General features: G+C 39.2%; 1 protein-coding gene across 9 annotated transcripts in view; it reads left to right on the top strand.

Moving 5' to 3' along the window:
• MAP3K13 (mitogen-activated protein kinase kinase kinase 13) overlaps positions 1-22,412 on the top strand; it is a 175,986-nt gene that overhangs the window by 74,366 nt on the left and 79,208 nt on the right. Inside the window, exon 1 of one of the 9 annotated variants that reach the window (XM_045502696.1) lies at positions 254-523. The exons of the other annotated variants lie outside the window; for them this stretch is intronic. The gene's annotated coding sequence lies outside the window, so the exon portion shown is untranslated. Of the gene's footprint in view, positions 1-253; positions 524-22,412 lie in introns of those variants that run through there. 9 annotated transcript variants of the gene reach the window in all.

Below are 22,412 nucleotides of genomic sequence, written 5' to 3'. Positions count from 1 at the left end.
CTATTTTGATTCCTTCATTCAATAGCAATAATAATGTTTTCATGACTATCACAGCTACATACACACACACACACACACACACACACACGCACGCACACACACGCACACCAGCGCCCTCCTCCCCCCCTCCACACCCCCACCCTGAGCTGCCAGTCTGTCTTATGGCAGTGGCAGACGCCTGATTGGCGGGCTCTGTTTATTCTGTGACCAGATTCCTTCTAAAAGAAGGCAGGCCATGAGTGCCTGAAGCCTATTGGTCGGGTCTGCTCTGGACCCTCCCTTTCTTTTTCATGGCACACACCACAGCGAAGTCTGTGCGGAATCCTAAACCAGCCCGATTTACATCCATTCATGAATCCGTGACGTCAGCAAGCCTTTGGGCTTCTTTGCGGTGGGCTGGAGGATTGTGTGGGTGGAATCCCCCTCCCCCTTATTTTTCTAATTCTGCAAGGCTTTTTAAATTAACCTTCCATCTTTCTAAAGCAAGAAAATGGACCGGCATGTGTAGGAATTCTTCATTGTTGTGAGTATCTTACTCTTTTTTCTGTTTCATCAGCATTTATTTCCCAAGGACAGCTGGAGAAGGTATTTGAGATTTGAGTTGATTAGAAAGCTGATATTACTGAGGGAGACAGGGTGAGAAAGACAGAGAGACAGAGGCAAAGAGTAACCTGAAACCCCGTTAGAGCTAGGAGCCACCGAAACTGACAGCTGGTTTTCCTTGGCTTGTCTGCCTGCTAGACGTGGACATTTTTCATTTACGGTTCTGCACGTTACCTCTGAATGCTAGCTTGGCTTCCCTTAAAGGCAGATTTATTTCTCTGAGAAGATGATGTGGATATGTCAGAGGAAAAGCCCGGAACTGGTACCAGAAAGGTGCTGGGGCCAGCCGGGCCAGCCAGACGAAGCAGACTCAGGCTTGCTGAGTACTTGTCTTCCTTTCTGCTGCCTTTTCTGTTGTTTCTCACCCTTCACCTCGCCTTTGTTTCGTAATTGCGTACCGGTCTGGGACTTGAGGTTGCAATTGGGGGAAGAGGAATACTTGCCCGACCATTTTTCCCCCCAATAAGCTTTTATTATGGGAGCCACCGTGGTGTATTTATATATTTGCAGCTCTTTATGTCACGCTGTGCATTTCATATTTTTAAAAACCTGAAAGCCGGCACCAGAGACAAAAGGGGAATTATCCTTAAATTCTGATTTTTAAGAGACCCCTCAATGAAAATTAAGAAGTGGTTTCTTAATATATTCCATCATTATATTGCACAGAAATGCACATCTTTTCTGAAGATGAACTCCGAGCTGAAAATAGTTTATTCGGCTGTGTTTGGCAAACGTGGAAAAGTTCTGCTAGGTTCCAATGTATTAAGTTGGTTTGATACTTTGCTTGGAGTTTTGGCAAAAAGTTAGCATTTGTGATTTAATTTATTCTCCAAGGTTCTGGATTATTCTGGTGAAAGTAGTGATGGTAAAGAAGAGGGATGTGACACGGTGACATGCTCGGCCCCGGGTCAGCTCCTCAACCCAGATAACCTAATAGCATTTTCTAACTCCCTCACTTTAAGCAAATTGTATTCTAGTGGGCAGCATGTACCTGGCCATACTTTTCAGTGAGAGGGAAAGCAAAATGTCTGTTAATTTCTTATCATCCAGGCTTGTCATGTTTACCTTGTATAATCAATTAGTTCTGAGATTTTCATATTATAATCTTTTCTCATGAAATAGGGCTTCTCAGCTAGGAGTGTAATGATATATTTGGAATTACTAGTGAGACTTCCAACTGTTAACTCATTCAAAATCATATAAGGACTTGGAATTTTCTTTTCTCATCTTGACATTGCCCTTGATCAGATGGTTTTTCTGAGTGCATCTGAACTCCCTAGAGCTATAGAAGGGAAAACTTCTGCCTGATTCTAAATCAGATCTTTGTCCTGTACTCAGACAACTATGGCTTCATATTTTGCCATCTTTTATTTGCTGAGTTGAACAAATGACACACTTCCCCTGTATTTGCAAACATCTAGACTCATTTTATCATTTTCTTCTTTTGCGTACCTTCAGACTTTTTGGAAGTAGCAATTGCAAAGTTGTTTCAAATTATTGAAGTCTAGACCCCAGCTGGACCAAAAGACTAAATTCTTAGGATTTTTTTTGAAAAAGTGTATTTATATAAATCAAACTCAAGAAATGTTCATCAGATACTGTCTTTCTACACATTTTGTTGAGAGAGCTTTATTTCCATGAGGGAGATGCAGTCTGCCCTTTGCATTTATTAAAGTAAAACTATCCCTTTAAGACACAGAGTAGATATAGAATCTCCCTCTCTCTCCACTCCTAGTGGCTGTATTCTAGATTATATTTATTTTCCTGTATAATGTACTTGTGGGGGAAAAACAATAACTCTTAATTGTTTAATATCAAACAATAAAATCCTGTGTATCAGTGACTGTCAATAGATGGCTTTCTGTTTCAAAATTGAAGCTACTCCAGAAGTAGGAATTAATTTATTTAGTAAACAAAGTCAGTCAAACCAGAGCCATGTCCTGGGGAACTGTCAAAAGAATGGTTCCTAAGGGCCAGAGGCCACATCTACTGGTATATGAGGGAACTACAGTACTTTGGATGGCAGAACCGGTCAGTTTGGTTTACACTGTCTACCTACCCTCTCTTTATGTGCTACAGCTGAATTAATTACTTGGGGAGCTCAAATGAATCAAGATAGCCAAGATGACCAATGCTGCCAGGTGACAGCCTGACTCTTGCAATTTTGATTAAAATAGAAAAAAACATTCACCAACAAGACTCCTTTATTTAAAAAAAAAAAAGTCATTCAAAAGATATCACCGTCCTGTGTTGGTTATTATTTCTTAAGGCTATGGGGGAGAGAAAGATTTAGAAGATGCCGTATTTCCTCCCAAGGAATCTAGAAGGTAAGATACCATTCACCTACAGTATTGTGAAGATTGGAATTAACTGGAGAACTTTCTGTCTGTTTCCTTTTCAGTATTTTTAGTATGTTCATAGGGTTGTTCAACCATCACCACAATCACTTTTAGAATATTTTCATCAATGTAAAATAAAACAAAACTCATACACATTAGCAGTCACTCCTTATCTCCTCTCAACCCCCCAGCTCTAGGCAACCACTAATCCACTTTCTCTATACATAGATTTGCCTATTTTGATCATTTCGTATTAATGAAATCATATACTATACAGGCTTTTGTGACTAGCTTCTTTCACTTAAATAAGGTTTTCAGAGTTCTCCATGTTTTAACATATATCAGTACTTCATTCCTTTCATTGTGGAATAATATTCCACTGTACAGATACACCATATTTTACTTATCCATCCATCAGTTGATGGACATTTGGGCTGTTTCTACTTTTTGGCTGTTATGTATAATGCTGCTATGAAAATCTGCATACAAGTTCTTGTGTGAACATATGTTTTCATTTCTCTCGGGTATATACCTAGGAGTGGAATTGCTAGATCACATGATAACTCTGTTTCACATTTTCAGGAACTGCCAAAATGTTTCCCGAAGCAGCTGTACCATTTTACATTCCCTCCAGCAGTATATGAGGCTTTCGATCTTTCCACAATCTTGTCAACACTTCTTACTATCTATAGTTTTGATAAAAGTGATCTTAGTGGATTTGAAATGCTATCTCCGTGTTTTTGTATACATGTCCCTAATGGTTAATGATGTTGAGCATTTTTTTATGTGCTTATTGGCTCTCTGTATTTCTTCTTTGGAGAAATGTCTATTCAGATCCTTTGCCTTAAAAAGTTAAGTTATTTCTCTTTTTATAATTGAGTTTAAGAGTCTTTGATATGTTCTGGGATGCCTGGTGGCTCAGTTGGTTAAGCGTCCAACTCTTGATTTTGACTCAGGTCATAATCTCACGGTTCCTGAGTTTGAGCCCCATGTCGGGCTCTGTGCTGACATTGTGGAGCCTGCTTGGGATTCTCTCTTTCTGCCTCTCTCTCTGTCCCTTCCCCTCTCACGCTGTCTCTCTCTCTCTCTCTCTCTCTCTCTCTCTCTCAAAACAAATAAATAAACTTAAAAAAAGGAGTCTTTGATCTGGTCTAGATACAAGTTCCTTATCAGATACACGGTTTGCAAATACTTTTTTCGTTCTGTGAATTGTCTTTTTCCTTTCTTGGTGATATTATTTGTTCCTTTCTTGGTGATATTATTTGTAGCACCAAAGTTTTAAATTTTGATAAATTCAATTTCTTCACTTTTGTTGTTGTTATTTGTGCTCTTAGTGTCTTTTCCAAGAAGACTTTGTCTACCCCAAGGTTATGAAGATTTATCCCTATGTTTTTTCAAAGAGTTTTAGAGTTTTATCTCTTACATTTAAGTCTATGATCCAGTTTGAATTAATTTTTGTGCATGGTATAAGGAAGTGTTCAACTACTTTCTTTTAAATGAGGATATCCAGTTCCAACAATATTTGTTGAAAAGACTGTTCTTTCCCCCACTGAATTATCTTGGCACCCTACCAGGAACTTAAAAAAAATACTGATACCATGCTCCCACCTCCAGAGAGTCATATTTAATTGGTCTGTGGTGGGGCCCAGACATCTGCATTGATGATTCTAATGTGCAGCCAGGATTGAAAACTACTGGCATGGATAGAGGGTTAGTTGTAGAAAAGAAGAAGGACACTGCTTCTGAATCAGGAGCAGAGAGTGGAGATATAAAATTCTATATGGAAAGGAGTTAAGAGAGGAAAATTAAGAAGGTTCATACCAGAAAGCATGGATTTTCTTGCTAAGTAAGAATTAGTCATTTTCAAATAGGGCATCATCGGACATTAGTGAAATACATTAAAGGAAGAGAAGAAACTAACACTTATTAAGCAACTTCCACATGCCTAGGAATCTGCTAGGCCTTTCACATACATTATTTCATTTAAAATATCCTCATGATATGAAGTAGGTACTACTATCCCCATTGTATAGATGAGAAAACAGGCTCAGGAAGGTTGCTGACTCAGCCAAAGATACCAAGTGGTGCACAGTATACACAGTCTTCAAATCCAGCTCTAAATCTTCGTCCCATTCTCTTTCTTTTGTATACCATGGATTTTGAACGTTGAGGTCTACCTTGACTTGTCATTGGTCCAGTCTTAGCATGACTCTAAGGTCTTCTCTTGCAATGCTCTGGACTGGACAATACAGTAAGATAAGTTGGGTGGTGGAGGTAATATAGGGCTAAGTGTTGGTATGGCAGGTGCAGTGAAAGATAAGAAGGTGTGCGTAAATGAGGATTATCATGTGACAGTTAATCATGGAGCCCAGGCTAGCTATACTGTGCCTACATATAACTGGCAGGAAAAATCCTACAAGGACAGAGGGGCAATATACTAGGGATGAGAGAATGATTGAAGGGAATGGTCAGGAGGCTATAATGGAAAAGAGGATGTATCAAATAGAACTGGCAGGTGTCAAAATGTTGGCATGCTTTTAACCAACAGATACTTCTTGAGCATTTCATATGTGTTCTAGGTACTGACTACACACAGCAGTGAAAAAAAAAAACCAGACAAAAATTCTCGCTCTCTTGGGGAAGACAAACAATGAAGTAAATTATGTTTAGGCAGTGATAAATGTTAAAGAGAAAAGTAAAAGTGGGAGAGGAATAGAGAGTGCTGGGAGTGGAGTAAAGTAAAAAAGAGCCTTTTTTTTTCAGGGCAACTGGCTAGTTCAGTCAGTAGAGCATGTGGCTCTTGATCTCAGAGTCATGAGTTCAATCCCCACATTGGGTGTGGAGCCTACTTAAAAAAATAATTTAATTAAAATGTAAAAAAAAATTTTTTAAAGGGACTTTCTCATTGTATGCTGTATTTGCATATATAGATTCAGAGAAATTAAGGAACCATCAAACCAAGGGGTCATTGGTTGACCAAGTCAGGCACAATGGGTATATAAAGAGTGCTGCTTCTAAGTATTAAAACTCAAAGTGAATATTTAGGATTCATTCACTTTACAGCCTGTGCCTGACACAGAGTACACTTTTTTGCCTACATTTGTTTATTGTATGAGTACCGTTTTTGGGGGTGGGGTGGGGTGGATTAGTGATTTTTCTGCTGGGTAGAGTCCAGAGCAGGGGTGGTACTTGAGAAACTTTTTCAAATTTTCCTTGCTGCCCTATTAGGATAGATGTATGTGGATGGGTGTGTGTGTGTGTGTGTGTGTGTGTGTGTGTGTGTGTGTGTTGGGGGGGGTGTCCTTTCATAATGTCACCACTGAGAATCACTTCATGGTGAGTGATTGTCAATGAGGAGGATGTGTTCTAGTATTCAGATGAATCAAGCAAGGAACTGCCAGTGTAGGCTTAAATTTCTTTTGCTTATTATACTTTAGCAGAAGATTTACATGCACCACCTTGCACACAGGGTGAATCAAACCCTTGTAAAGTTTTTAATAATGAGGGGTTTTTTAATGCAACCATTTACCTGGCTTATTATCTAAAAGATTACTTATATTAAAATGGGTAAAATCAATGTGCTTTCTGTGTGCCTGCTATAAGGCACAATGATGTGGTGGAAAAACAACCAGACTGTGGCAGTAAGGACCTAGGGAGCAGTATCAGGTCATGCTTGGCAAGAGAATTCTTTGAGCTTTTTAAAATTTGTCTTCAACTTTCATTTGAAAATATGAGATGGAATTTTTTTAGTGATCTCAAATGTCTTTTCTAATTCTAACATTGTAAGGTTCTTGGAATCTCATTATTACCAACATCAAATAGACAAGTGACAACTTCTAAGACCATCTGGTTGAAATCTACCTTTATTCCAGTTCATTCCTAGTACTTTTCTAGAGGTGTTAACCCCCATGGGATACTGCTGTAGCTGACGAGGAGGGGAAAATGTCAGAAATGTTTCAGATGGAGCTATCTGGGTGAGACATAGAAAGGTTAAATCACTTAGATCTGCCTATGGACTTCTCATAAGTAGGAAATAAAGGCCTGATGAGATCTGACCTTGCCACCTTTAACCATGCCCTTATAAATGTTATTTGTCTCGGCCATTGTTCTTTGCAGTGAAGAGAGAGCTTCCACTAAACTCGTGATTTGGTGGTCTGGGCTAAGAAGGAATATGGCAACAGATAATCTAGTAAACCGAGTTTGGTTGTGTGTTACAGCCTTTTCCCTGATCTGACTTTTGTAAGTGTTCTTAAGAAGCAAAATTGATGATATTTGTTCTTTCTGTCCATCTCTCACTATCTCCTATCATTCTTTAAATCAGGCTGAAGCATGATGAAAGACGACACTAATTAAGAAAATGAAGCCACTAAATCCATAAGTGGTACAACCAGTCTTTGAAAAAATAAGATTTTGTGAAAAAATAAGATTTTGTTATTTTGTATGAGAGTTGCTAGCTTTTGAAAATTATTCTTTCTAGAATTGTTCAAATAACAAGTTGGTTGTGGATTGGTGTTTTGAGTGTGGATTTTTTTAAGGAAACAGATAAAACGTAAAAATTACAAAACAGAAAGCATCCTTTCCATTTCTGTATTTATTTCATGTATTTCTGTGTTTATTTCATCAATCTAGAATAGTATCATCTATAATCTAGAATAATATAAGAAAATATTCTTTTTCATTTGTATAGTAGTCAAGCCGAGATGTCCAATGTCTAGTCCTAACAGCTGTAATAACTTCAGATAGTGGGATCCATTTAGTGACAATACTTATATGTGTTGGAATACTTATGTCTTGCAAAAAGCAATCGTGTATTGCAGGGCAACCCTAAGAGGAAGGTGTAGTAACTGTGCAATTTTAATTGTTTAAAAATTAGGGGAAAACAATGTAGGACTTCCCACTGACAGATGGTAATTGTCTTCAATCTGCTAATTTGTATTGTATTCCTGGGCTGGGGTGATAGTTGAATTGAACAGTACAAGGAGGACATTTCAGTGAAACTCTAGATTCCAAAAAGGCCAGAAAAATGGAAAAATGAGTTGATTGAGGGTGAAGGACTTAAGAAATAGTCAAAGACAAAGGACTGGAGAAAGGTGATAGAAAAAACTGAATGGGAGGTGGGGGGGAGGGGGTAGGCAGAGCCCAAGGAGACTGGCCGGGCTGATGGTTCACCATAGGCAAATGGCAGCTAGGAGGGCAGCTCTCATCTTAAAACAAGGAGTAGATTTGGGAACCAGACTGGGGAAGAAAAAAAAAGATTCATTTAGAGTCCTAAAGAGGGCTGTCACAGTTGCTATTACTAAAGAGGGTTCAATTTGCAAAATACGTCCACCGAGGCTACTTATTACCCCCGAGGCACTGTGCCTGCATTTGTGGTAGCTGTCCTGCCTGCCTCTAATGGGACACAGTAGGCTATCTGCAGGCGCGGATAACCATGGATAATTGAGACCAGTGAGATCAAGCCCACCAAAATACAAAGCCATGATTGAGTTTTCCGGGGAAGATAATCTTTTGATTAAAGTGAGATTAAGCATTTTACTAATTAGTCACCAATTATTTCCTCCCTCGTAACAAATTCAAATACATACGCACACCAAAAAAAACAGATGTAACATGCCTTTGGATATTTCCAGTCACGACTTTCTAGACCGAAATTATAGATTCGTTTAGAATCTTTGTGTAAGCATAGAAACTCCTGGGAAATACCCACCTGATATTACAGCTGCTAGGGCTCAAGAGCCAATTTGAAAAGAAATTTTACTCCTTTGCCAGGTTCTCCGTCCCCTTCCTCATCTTCCTCCTCCTGTTTCTGGCCATTTTTGAACAGAACCCCTTCCATCTGTTTGTCTAATCAAAAATAGCTGAACATTTGCTTTATACTGCTTATGTTAATGATCAAAGTTAGGCTCTAATCTAACCCTTAAGTGTTCTCAGAGCCCTGGAGACCAGAGCAGATTTCTTTGAGAAAGAGAAAACAATCACATAATCCTTTATATTTTCTATTACGATCTTTTCTCCAATCAGGGCTTCTGCCATAACACTTTGAAACAGTAGACGGTCCCCATCACTGACAGGCTCTCCTTTGATCACAGGTTATTTACATTGATAAGGGTTTCCTTTAACTGAATCTTAACACCTTTGATAGTGGTGTTTGTTAGAGTTAGAACTGCTTTTGCCACAGATGGTCTTATAAATAGCCTTTGTCTTTTTCCTGCTAACTATTATAAAGCCCATGGAATAGTTTTAAAAACAAAAGAACAGCTAGCCATGCAGATTCTAAAAGCCTTGGGCCATGTCTGGAAAGTGAAAAGGAATGACCAAGAGAACCTCATTATTAATGCAGAGCAAAAAGGTCCCTAGGGTAAGGAAAAGGAAGTCATTCCAAGGGAGTACCTATCCAGGAGACTGACTGTACTTCATTAAAGCTTCGCCAAGCTCAAGAGCAATGTGAAATGGCAATTGTGATTTACCTGAGATGCATATGGCTTGTACTCAGAGATGTCTTTATGCCGGAGAAGAGTTATGCATGGGGATTTACTTGAAGGCTCAGGATGAGGAAACTGTAGTCTCAGGACTTCCATTTTCTAAGGAAATCTCTTCTGGCTTATTCCTGGGTGGTTGCAGCTAAGGATTTGCCAAAGACCCAGAAAGTAAGCTTGAGGGCCTGGTTTGGGGACCTATCCTTTCATTGCTGTATATTATCACAGGAAACTGAAAGAGTAAAAAGAAAAAGAAAAGATTTTCTTTGACACTTTTTACCAAGCAGATTCTCCAGATTCTATTTTTGTATGTAATCCATAAAATATAGTTAATGAAAACTATTCAATAAGATTTTTTCAGATACTTTAATGTTAGATTTTTAATAAAGTGTGCCTAAATAACAAGAGGAAAAAAAATAATTTTTTCCCTCTATTTCTGTTTCTCAGTTGACCCTTCCATATTGGCCTCCCCCCACCAGCCGTGAGTAGGTCTAACCATCCTGACTAGCTAGCTCGCCTCCACAAACATGGCCCTATTCAATGAGGATTTCTTTTGAAATGCATGTTATTTTTCCCTACCTTCCCCCTCAAAAAAAAAAAAAAAAAAAAGATGTATTACCAGTTTGAAAACTTCAAGTTTAAATCCTACAAGATCGGGGTGCTTGGGTGGTTTAGTTGGTTAAGTGTCTGATTCTCGATCTCAGCTCAGGTCTTGATCTCAGGGTCATGAGTTCAAGCCCCATGTTGGGCTACATGCTGGGCATGGAGCCTACCTAAAAATAAAAAATAATGAATAAATAAATCTAGCAAGAGACCTACTCCTGAAGCAGCTAACACAGCAGTTCTCAAAGTGTGGTCCTAGAAGCAGAACTATCAAGCATCATCTGGGAACTTGTTAAAAATGCACATTTTCAGTCCACTCCCCATATGTTCTGAATCTGAAATCCTCGGAGTGGAGGGTGCCCAGGGAGCTGTGTCTTAACAGCTGACAGGTGACACTGATGCACACTAAAATGTGAGAATCCTTGGTTAATAGAACTTGTCTGACTTCTCATGTGCATAGGAACTGCCTAGGATTTTGTTAAAAACCAGATTCTAATTCATTTAGTTTCAGGTGATTTTGTCAGCATTTCTAATTAGTGCCCAGGTGATGCTGATGACACTAGTCCTAGGCCCACACTTTGTAAGTCGTGAGGATTTGAAGAATCTAGGTATGATCCATTCCAAGAACTGCTGCATTAAGCAGGCTTTGCCAAAATTATAACTATCAGTAGTTTCTAAGGAAATACTCCTAAAAGAGGAGGAAGTTTTAGGCATAAAGATATTAATCACAGAATTATTTTAATAGAAAAATAGCCTGGGCGCCCGGGTGGCTCAGTTGGTTAAGCATCTGACTTAGGCTCAGGTCGTTATCTCATGGTTCATGAGTTCAAGTCTCGCTTCGGGTGAGCTCAAGCCCCACTTCGGGTGAGCCCCACTTCTCTCTCTCTCTCTGCTCCTCGTGAGATACTCTCTCTCTCCCTCTCTCTCTCTCTCTCTCTCTCTGCCCTTGATCACTTGCACCATTTCTCTCTGAATAAAAAAGAAATGACCAGAAACCATACCCCTGTATTTCTCCTAGGAACAGTGTGGTTCAGTATCCACTAATTCAGTGTTCGCAGTGACTTTATGGAACAAAGCAAAATGGAGTTAACTTAGTTAATAGCCAATTGATAGAATGTATGCTGCCATTTTTAGATGATGGTGATATAATCTGTGCAATGAAATGAAAATATGTATATGTTTTGGTAAGAGAAAAGAATTAGGAGTAAAAGTTTCAAGAGTCATGTTTAAGATTCTTTGGGGGCACCTGGGTGGCTCAGTCAGTTAAGCATCCAACTCTTGATTTAGGCTCAGGTCATGATCTCACAGTTCATGAGATCAAGCCCTGCGAGTAAAAAATTGATGGAAATACACCACAGTTTTTTGAGTTAGGATGGTAGAATTATCTTTTCTGTATTTCTCAAGTTTTTGTAATACCATTAAGATGCTTTTATAATGTTACACTTTTAAAATGTGTGTCTTACTAGTTCTTTCAGAGGTATAAAGTACTAAGAGAGAGCACCTTTTCACCTCCTTGAGAGACAGAGGCAATATATTCTGGTTAAGGAATTGACCTTCTTAGAAAAGACCTTATTAACATTAGTGTAAGAAAGTATCCTCTCTCTGTTAAGCCAAATCAAAATTGTTCCAAGTCACATGTTCATATTCAAGAGAAATTCAGGCTTACATACCCCTAGCAAAGGTAAACTAGGTGCTTGATCGGTACTACTGAAACCAAGCTTTGTCAATAATTTGTCTTGCTTAAACAAAGTTTTTCTAATTTTTCTACATTTTCCACTCTTTTAACATGGTTGATAGCTTCGCTTCTGAAGTCAGAGAGTTGAGTCCTGGCAGTCCCATTTATTAGCTATCTATGCCTTTTAAGTTACTGAACACCCCTAAGTTTCCCCCCCCCCCCCCCCACCGCAACATGGATATAATGAGGGTAATTATAGAACCTAGTGAGGGTTGAATGAAAGGCTGAGCATGTGTGCTCTGGCCATTTCTCATGATTCTGCCCTTCTCTTCCCTTCTTCATGCTTTTTTCTGTTCCCATTCCCTTTCCCTTGCCATAGACAAAGTAAAACAAAACCATCTTTCATCTCTCCTAGGAATGGCCATTTTATGGAGCTGTTCACCCTTTAAAAAGCAGATTAGTTGAATATTTCACTCTGACTCTGTAAAATAGAAGCCTAAAACGGAAGTACACATATTCTATTTGAGTATAAGCTGTGCTTTTTTTTTTTGTAGGGGAGGGGTAGGATGGGTGAGGTCGATCAGAGTCCTTGAGAAGGATTTGTGTAAGAAAGTTCCTGTTATTATCCTTGGACCATGCAGGTAATGCAGCTTTAAGAGTATGTTCTTGAATGACTGCTCTGTGCTGGATGCTGTGCTGCGTACTGGGGATGTAGTGAACAACCTAGTCATGCACCTGCCCTCACAGAACTTATAGTCTAGTAGGGGAGATCATCAGAGAGTCATTGTAATATAGAGATACGTGCTACTGGGGGAGGAGGGGAAGGGGTAAATGAGTATAGGCTGCTAGAGGAGGACATAAGTGGAGCATCTCACCCAGACTTGAGTGATCCAGGAAGAAACTGATAACAGACATGAGCCCTAAAAGCAAGAGGTGAGCAGGAAGAGTGTACTGAGTGAATTGCATGCAACGGGGACTACAAGTGCCCAGAAGTGAGGGAGAGGGCAGTGAATTCAGAGAAACAAAAATAATTTGGTGAATTGCAGGGCTGTATCAAACATGAGGCTAGAGAAGCAAATTATGCCAAGAGGGTTGGACTTTATTTTAGGAACCAGAGATTTTACAATGTTAAGTAGCGTGTTCAGAATTACATGTTGGAAAAAGCCCTCTGGCTATGGAGAGAATGGAATTAATGAGGGAACGAGTAAGATGCTATAAGGAAAATTCAAAGAACACATATATATGTAAGCAACAAGGAATGCTGGCATGTCAAAATGAATGTGCAGTTAGAGGCGAAACCAGTCAATATCCACAGAACATTGATAATCAACAACTGCAGAGGCACCTGGGTGGCTCAGTTGGTTAAGCATCAGGTCATGATCTCACAGTTCATGAGCTCGGGCCCCACGTTGGGCTATACACTGACAGGGCCGGGTCTGCTTGGAATTCTCTCTCTCCCTCTCTCTCTGCCCCTTCCTCCCACCCCTCAAAATAAATGAATAAACATTTTTTTAATGTTTAAAATAATGTAGAAAGAGATTTTTGATTTAACAAAGTAGATTTAAAGCAAATAAACTCCGAGTACAGAGAACCATGTCTTGTGTATCTTTCTTTCCCTGGAGTGTCTAGCATAACATCCAGTAATGACATTTCATAAATATATAGAATGAAAGACAAACATATTGGATTGTGGCCTGTAGAATTTAAGGGCTTACCTCTCAGATCATTTGGCTGCTCATGTGAGGATTCTAGGATTCAAACCCAATTCTTCTGACTCTAAAACTCATGTCACTAGGATGAGTGAGTTAAATTACAATCTCATAGAATTTTCTTTTTTTTTTTTAATGTTTATTTATTTTTGAGAGACAAAGAGAGCATGAATGGGGAGGGGCAGAGAGAGAGAGAGGGAGACACAGAATCTGAAGCAGGCTCCAGGCTCAGAGCTGTCAGCACGGAACCAGATGCAGGGCTCAAACTTATGCATGGTGAGATCATGACCTGAGCTGAAGTCAGAGGCCCAAATGACTGAGGTACTTTGATTTTTAAATTTCTTATGTTTCTAGTAACTAAATATAACTGCAAATTTTAGATATACTTTTTTAAATGTTTATTTTTGTTTATTTTTATTTATTTTGAGAAAGAGAGAGAGCATGAGTCAGGGTGGGGCAGAGAGGAGAGAGAGAATCCCAGGCAGGCTCCACACTCAGTACTCAGCATGGAGCCTGATGCGGGGCTCGATCCCACAACTGTGACATCATGACCTGAACTGAAATCAAGAGTCAGACACTTAACAGACTGAGCTTCCCAGGCACCCTAAATATACTTTTTCTAAGGAGAGGTAACCCTCTGAAAGGACCCAGCTTGAAATTGGATGTCCTATAACCTTGGACAAGTTATTTAACCTCTCAGAGCCTTAGTTTTTAATCTATAAATGGTGATGCTATTGACCTTCGTGAAGGTAAAAAGATTAAATGAAATAAAATAGGTAAAAAGTAGAAGTGTAATAGTTATCTTAACAGATGTTAGTATGTTTTTCTTGTAAGGCTTAAAGTGGTTTACATGCTTACTTTATACAAAAATCTGCCTTTATTTTAACATGGGCTATATTTAAGACTTAAATCTTTTGTTTAATTCTTATCCAATCTAAATTTGTTTTTTTAAATATAATTCCTGTAGAAAGATTTTGTTTCTTGATATATCTATCACCTATTTAAAATGCCTTGCTTTTTTTTCTTCCCAGTATACATTACATGTTTCCAGAATCACATCACTATATAAGAACTTAAATTTGTTTTGATTAGTTATAGAATTTTGGTCCCCTTTATTTTTCAGATTCAACAGGCATTTCTAATTTAATGTCTATTTCTAATTCAGCTTTAAAATACCATTACGATTGAAGATTGTTGTTGGTTTCCTTTTTAAAAGGAATTTCCTGAAATTCCGTGGGAGTATTCCATTCCTCTGCTATTTCCTGAAATATGCAAATATACTGAAATCACAAACAGGTACATCTGTCCTGCCAGACCTCTTGTGACAAAAGCATTTCAGGGAGTTGAAAGTGATATAATAAGGATTTGATCTGTTTCCCATTATTGGGGGAGGGGGATGTTACTAAATCTTGGTAAGCCTCAATTTTCCTCAGTGGAGGGTCGATAACACCTGTTCTGTTCACCTCACATGGCTATTATGGGGCTCAAATGAAACTAAAATGTATGGAATTACCTTGGAAACTCCACTCAATATATAAATGTAAGAAAATGCAGGGATTATTGTTGTTTTTTGCCAGTCTCTTGACATATGTCCCTAAGAACATAGACCAACGGAGCACACCGCAGGGAGTGTCTGAATGCTCCCAGACAAATGAGACCCAGTTGTGATCCTCTTCCGTCCTTCCTTAGTGTTTCCGCCTGGCACTCGGAAGGCTTTATGTGATGAAACCCTATATACTCACTGTGGAGTGACTGAAGACATTTAGACCTTTTCATTGCTGGGTGTTGTGTTTGCAGTTATTTACACCACCTAGCAACCTGGCCCAAGACAAACAGTCCCTATTAGCTACACAGTGACTTGCTATACCTGTCATTGCTCTGTTACCGTAACAGCAAACATTTATTTTACCTAGAAGATGGTGTTCCCCTTCCCCGCCTTTCCTATTAAATTAATCTTTTTCTGTAATTGTTTTGTAATCTTCAGAAGTAATCCATCGATTGACAGAATCTTATGACTGAAAGACATAGGAGAGGTCATTTGGTTCAATCTTCTTTGGGAGTCTTAGAATTCTCTAATAGATTGAGCATTTCCAGTGATGGAGAGAGCGAATCAGTTGTGAAATATCCTTTTCCGTTCTTGATTGTTCTGATTCTGTATATTGGCAGAACTTTTTTCTTTTTCTTTCTTTTTCTTTTTAATTGCTAAAAGGGACCTTGGAGACCATTCTAGTCCGGTTCCTTCCATTTGCAGATGAGGAGATTGAGGCCCAAAGAGGTTAGGTGACTTGCCCAAGGCCAAACAACTAATTTATGACACAGTGGGGACTCCTGATTCCTGGTAGCTTCTTTCCAAATCATTAAACTGCAAAATTACTGAAGTCATAAATGTTGAGTAGTATCAAATGCTATTATACAGTAAAAAAAAATGCTTTAATATGGAACATCTTTTAGCATGGCAAATATTTAGGTTTAATATAGATAAACTTATTTTGATTTTGATGAGGAAAATCTAAATCTTTCCTTTTAATTATGTATAAATATCTCCTTAAAGCTTCATGAGAAGCTCCCTGCTTCAAGACTTTTTTTCTTTGTTCTCCTTTTTAGAGGGGAGGGAAAGGAAGTCATCAGTCTGATTCTTCTATCTGAGAAGTCATATGGCCAAAAAAGACACAAAACCACATTTTTCTGCTTCACATGAGGATTGGGGAATGGATTGGAGCCAGGGACTTTTTTATATTCCTGTTGGGCTTTGGTCCCAGGCCTGTCAGTGGCAATGACCATGAGACAGGAGTAGAGCCTGCCCATATGCCAAGGGGACTTTGAAAGGTTGCCTGGCCTATCCTTGCCTTCTGGAAGGGCTGCATTTAAAGGAAATCTGCAGCCTTTTTGTCCCGTGAAATTACTTGCTGGAGGCTCTAGGGTCACCCCTTTTCCTGTGTGTGGGGTGGATAGTGAAGAGGAAGGCAGTACAGAAGCCATGCTGAGAGAAGCCAATAGACTCAAGGGGGTTTGGGGCACGTGCACAGATGTGGGAGAAGGAGTGTTGGGAATGGTGTGCTGTAGTAAAGAGTGACAAGCAATGCTGTCTGTTCTGAGAAATCACCAAGACCTCAGAAGGAGCACCTGGCAGCAGATTCGGGCCTGCCATCCAGGGGTCCAACCTTAATTCCCTATCTGTTGTAGATTCAAAAATATTAAGGCTTGTTGGATGCATCAACAAGAAAGACATTTTCCTCTCCAGATTTCAAACTGTTGGTCTCGTATCCTTGTGAAGACAGATGAACAGACTCTCGTTCCCCAAAGCAGAAAGAAGAACCTATTATTTATTATCCCACTGTACTTTGCACCTCTGTTATAAGCATTTATCATGGCCTGCCCTGGTTTATGTTTGTGGCTATCTCCCCCACTGGACTTGAGTTCTGGAGAGCAAGGACCATTGTTTTTAATTATGAAATATCTGAGGATACCAAAAGATAAAGAGGATGCCATCTTTGCACCTTTATACCCCCGCATAGCTTCTAAGAAGCATCGTACGCACCTGGTATGCAGCGGGCACTCAGGAAACATGTGTTGAATTGCAGTGCTAACTTCTTTCTTGTACTGGTGCAGTCATGCTTCTTATCCCTTGCAGATTTATGCAGAATCAGAATCATTTTCCCTGGGACCTAAACTCTCAGGGTCAATGCAAATATACTCCAATATTCATAGAAACAGGAGCTGCTCTGAAAGGCCTTAGGAACAGTGCTGCCCTAACATCAGACAGTCCTAATTCTTGACAGTCATAGCACTCAGAAGTAGTGTTCTCTTCAGAAGTGCACTATTCAAAGTTTAAATGAAGGAATGAAACAATAAAGGTGTAAGTAACAAATGGGAATATGGACTTGGCCATAAATGATAAAAGTAGCTTATTATATGTGTTCACTGTCGTACCCATTAGCCGTCACTGATTTTTTGAAGAGACCCAGAAAGTGGCTCATGGAAGACAGAGGGATTGGAAGAAAGGAATACTCTTGGATTTAGGAAAGAGTAGGAGGAGATTATTTGTGTGTATGATGTGTGGTGTGGGGGAGGGTGAAGAGCTTTTTGGTAGATTCGGGAGGATCATGAAAGAGATAAAAGAAAATGATAAAACGACACTTGAGAGATAATACTGGTCACCAAGCTAAGGGTAAAGTGAGTCCATAAAATGTATAACTGATGTGAGTATAACAATTATGTGAAACCTTTCTCTTAATGTTTGTCTCAACAGTGTTTGCAGCCCTTTGTCCCAGTTTCAGTTTAGCTACTTCCTTATTCCATTTACAGCTGCCTTGCCTGATCGAATATGTGAAAGTGGAAACCATAGCTTGTTACCTTCTCACTGAAGTCCCCATGCTGTCACCTGTTCAGGATTTTATGCCTCAATTAGTGGTAGCATGTAGTCCTCCTCACTAGAAAACTCTTTGACCATCACACCCAGCCAGTCACTGTGTCCTGCCAATCCTATCTTCTATATAACTCTCAGATTTTTCCCGGTCTCTCCATAGTAACTTTCCCATACTTTAGCGTCCATCCATCCATTTTCTGCCCTTAAATAGAATCATCTTTCAATAATTTATTTACCTATTTCTCCTCTGATAGATTGTAAGCTCCTTCAGAGTAAGTCCACCACCTTGTTCATCTTTGCTTCCTCGTCCTTGCTTGATACAGAGCCAGCACCGTAGGTGATTAACAAAGAATTTGTTGAATCATGAATGAGCTGAATAGAAAATATCTGATAAGCAGTCACCTTCCTCACAGAAATGAGAGTTTTTCCATGCAGTCTTGTGAGTTCAGTGGCAAATCTGATGCATGCCTTTCTCAGATGGCTGTGGTGAAAGCTGATGTGAGAATGGCTGGGAAAGTCCTTGAGTATCTTAGGAGATGTGATAGGTTTAAGCTTTAGGTATTTAAGCAACATACCAAAAAACCATATTGTTTTAGCACTTCTAATTTGTATTCTCTTTCTTTTTAAAATTTATTTATTTTGAGAGAGAGAGAGAGAGAGAGAGAGCACGGGGGAGGGGCAGAGAGAGCAGGAGAGAGAGAGAATCCCAAACAGTTTCCCTGGTGACAGTGAGGAGCCCAATGCGGGGCTCAAACTCACAAACTATGAGATCATGCTCTTAGCAGAAATCACAAGTCTGGCACTCAACCAACTGAACCCCCCAGAAGCCCTTGGATTCTTTTTCTAAAAATGATCTCAGGTGCCCTTTAAGGCTTAGTGTAAGACCTCAAAAAGTATCCTAACTGTAAGTTTTTCTTTCCACTTGTAATTTTCTGATTATTTTTATAAACTGAATTCTCAGCGCTGTTTTCCTTCTTATTAGGATCATTTCTGCCTTTTGTTTTCTTACTTGCTCATACCATTTATGAAATTATCATATTTGGAGGAAATTGTCCAAAGCAACAAATCCCTTAGCCTGAGATAAGAGGCAAAAGAGAAGTACCAGCTACTAGGGCACCTTGTTTGGGATGTAAAACTTTATACAGGCAGATGCATGCAAAATCATGAAGCTTTTTGCTAGGTTAACTTCTCGGAAGTTTTTTTTTTTTTTTTTTTTTTTTTAAGATTTTATTTTTGGGGCGCCTGGGTGGCGCAGTCGGTTAAGCGTCCGACTTCAGCCAGGTCACAATCTCGCGGTCCGTGAGTTCGAGCCCCACGTCGGGCTCTGGGCTGGTGGCTCAGAGCCTGGAGCCTGTTTCCGATTCTGTGTCTCCCTCTCTCTCTGCCCCTCCCCCGTTCATGCTCTGTCTCTCTCTGTCCCAAAAATAAATAAACGTTGAAAAAAAAAATTAAAAAAAAAAAAGATTTTATTTTTGGGAGGTTGGTGTGCCTGGGTAGCTCAGTCAGTTAAGCATCTGACTCTTGATTTCCGCTCAGGTCATGATCTAATCGTTTTGAGATCCAGCCCTATGTTGGGCTCTGTGCTGAGTGTGGAGCCTGCTTAGGATTCTGTCTCTCTCCCTCCTTCTCTGCCCCTCCCCTGCTTGCATGTGTGCGCGCACTCTCTCTCAAATATTTTTTAAACTCTCTATATATTTTTTATAAAAATATTTTTTATAAAATATGTATATTGTATATATATATAAATATTTTTTTATTTTTTTAATTATTTTTTAATTTTTTTTTTAACTTTTATTTATTTTTGAGACAGAGAGAGACAGAGCATGAACGGGGGAGGGGCAGAGAGAGAGGGAGACACAGAATCGGAAGCAGGCTCCAGGCTCTGAGCCATCAACCCAGAGCCCAACGCGGGGCTCGAACTCACAGCTGAAGTCGGCCGCTTAACCGACTGAGCCACCTAGGCGCCCCTAAATATTTTTTATAAAATATGTATATTATATATATATATATATATATATATATATATATTTTTTTTTTTTTTTTTAAGTAATCTCTACACCCAAACATGGGGCTCCAACTCACAACTCCAAGATCAAGAGTTGGAGTTCCATGTTCTACCGACGAGCCAGCCAGTCTCCCCTCTCAGTAGTTTTCATTCTATGGTAAATAATGTCACTTTTTTCTTTTTGAGACATATTTGTAAGTTCATTAAAGATGGGGGAAGCAGCTCTGAATCAATCATTTGTCTTTTTCGCTTGAGAATTTTTTTTGCCCAGAACTTCTCAAATCCTCGCTTTCCCTTTAATTGCCAGTATTTAAAGTATGTGAATTTTCCCTGTAATTTCCTGAATTCAGAAATTGGGTATGGGTGAATGGGGGGTGATGTCTGAGAGTTGCTTTTGAAAATCAGCCAGCTCTGTATCCTTTTGCTGCAGCAGTCCCTTGTCTGGACCTGGAGCCGCCCTTTTCTTTAGTGCCTTCTATGGATGGCTGCACCGATAGATGGATTCTCCTAGGGGAGCTTCATGGATCAGCCCTCCATCCATTACCATGTAGCAGGATTATAATTTATAGCCCCAGATGGTGACTTACCCTCCTCCCCCTCCCCATTTACTTCAGTAAAGCAGCAGAGGTATTAACTATTCAATTGCTTCATTCTTTTTAAAATAATTGATGGTATTTGCAAAGGGCTTTGTATAAAAATACCTATAAAAACATTGAAAAAAATAAAGTTTCATCAGAGTGTGAAGAACGTTATACATTATAATGTTATAACCACATGGTCAGGCTTATTTTTCTTGGTCGAATTCTGTATGGAAATGAGGTTTGGAGACACTAATTCTGGTCACATTTCTGAATTTTCATCGGAGGATATCAGCTCTTTCTTCTTGGTTGATTGTTATGATTTATGGGTCTGTCCTTTACACGTAAACCCAGAATATTAGCATTCCGGCAACTCAGTTTTTTTGAAAGCTTGAATGATAAATGATGATCAGGGAAGATTTCCCGAAGAAGATGTAGTCCATGCCCTTCTGGTTTAAATCAGATTTTCTAAGTGCTTGGAATCTCTTGCTGTAAGCCTTGCTCTCCTGGAATACCTTGTAGGGAGAGGCGCCCTGAAAACTGTCCCAGGAAAGATGCTGCTGTATTTGTTGTGAACATATTGTTGAGGCTATTTTATCTTCCTCATTTTGTGTGGATCAATGGAAAAAAGGCCTAACAGGTCTTAGTACGAGTAGCAACTGCTTCACCTGGACAATTGGTGTGTTTTTATCTTACTCAAATAATTAATTGTGTCTTTCTCTTTCATTTGATCCACAGAAAGCTCTGGTCCAAATTTATACCTTCTTTAACAGTTTTTAGCATACAAATTACTTTTGTCCACCGGTTTTACTTTGGCTTTTTTGTTTTTTGTTTTTTACCTTTCAGTCTTATTTTCCCTTCATCTATTTCCCTATTGTATTGCGTGCATTTTTGCCAACAGTCTCACGTCTTTTTTAGGACAAAGTCCATGTGTCCGTCTCCTAATATGTATTTGTTCACTTGAGCCAGTTTAAGAAGTCATGCTTATTATATTCGGTCTAAAATAACACCATAATATTATCACTTTTGAATTTTAGTATTTAGCTGTATATGGTTTTGAACTCTTGAGACCTTTAACAGCTCCACAACATGAACATGGACAGCATTTTATTGGACAGGATATAGAAGCCAGATGACGCCTGGAAGTCTTACTGTGTAATTTAATACTGGGTGCTGTGTTGTTTGGCTTCACTGGACTCTGAGTGTGCATATATAATTATGTGCGCATGTGTAAAAAGCCCAGCCCTGATAGGAAAGAGAAGGAGGAACATCATTAGCAGAGATTAGATTTGTCTCTCCAGCTGGGCAATGTGCCTCTGAATTCCAAGGGCTTTCCCCAGTGTAAATTATTAGACTGTACTCAGCTGCTATTCAATTCCCCTCTGGCTGAACTGCGTCTGCTAATGTTGTTAAGCTGTGACTCAGGAGGGAAAATGTTCTCAGGTACTTAGATATATCTTCTGCATGTAAAAAGAAAAAGCCTTCTTCTCATATTCACAGTACAGTAGTATATTGTCTTCTCAAATCCAAAACAGAGAGGCAAAATGAAAAAAAAAAAAAAAAAAAAAAAAAGACGAACTGTGTGCCAAACATCAGCTACATATATAGTACATTGGAAACTGTTTGTAGAGCAAAATAATTCCTATCTAGCTTAAACAAACAGTAGTAATGTAATACAAAGAGTTTAATTCAAATCAGTTCAGAATATCTGATTTAGATGTTTAGATGTTCTGAAACTGGTGAAGTCTAAACAAATTAATCCCACTTAGCACTCTGAACCAAATACAGATTCGAGGCCACCGGAGGGTCTTGTTTGAAGTTCTTCAGTGATGGTAGTATACGAACAATGTGACAACTTGCACTCGGATAATATAGCAGGAAGCCTAAGCCTCTATGTAATACACATATTAGTTTGGAAGAATTCACAACTACAGTAAATGATCTGTTTCAGTTTTTTCTGTTGACAGCTAATGCTATGTATATGATGTACTAATACACCTCAAAAAGACATGATGCCTTTTCTCAATGATTTTATTGCCTAGGACAACCAACTAATTG

This window comes from Leopardus geoffroyi, chromosome C2, assembly GCF_018350155.1.
Source record: "Leopardus geoffroyi isolate Oge1 chromosome C2, O.geoffroyi_Oge1_pat1.0, whole genome shotgun sequence".
NCBI classification, from domain to species: domain Eukaryota; kingdom Metazoa; phylum Chordata; class Mammalia; order Carnivora; family Felidae; genus Leopardus; species Leopardus geoffroyi.
The sequence above is the reverse complement of the archived record's forward strand: the minus strand, read 5'-3'. Positions and strand labels throughout refer to the sequence as shown.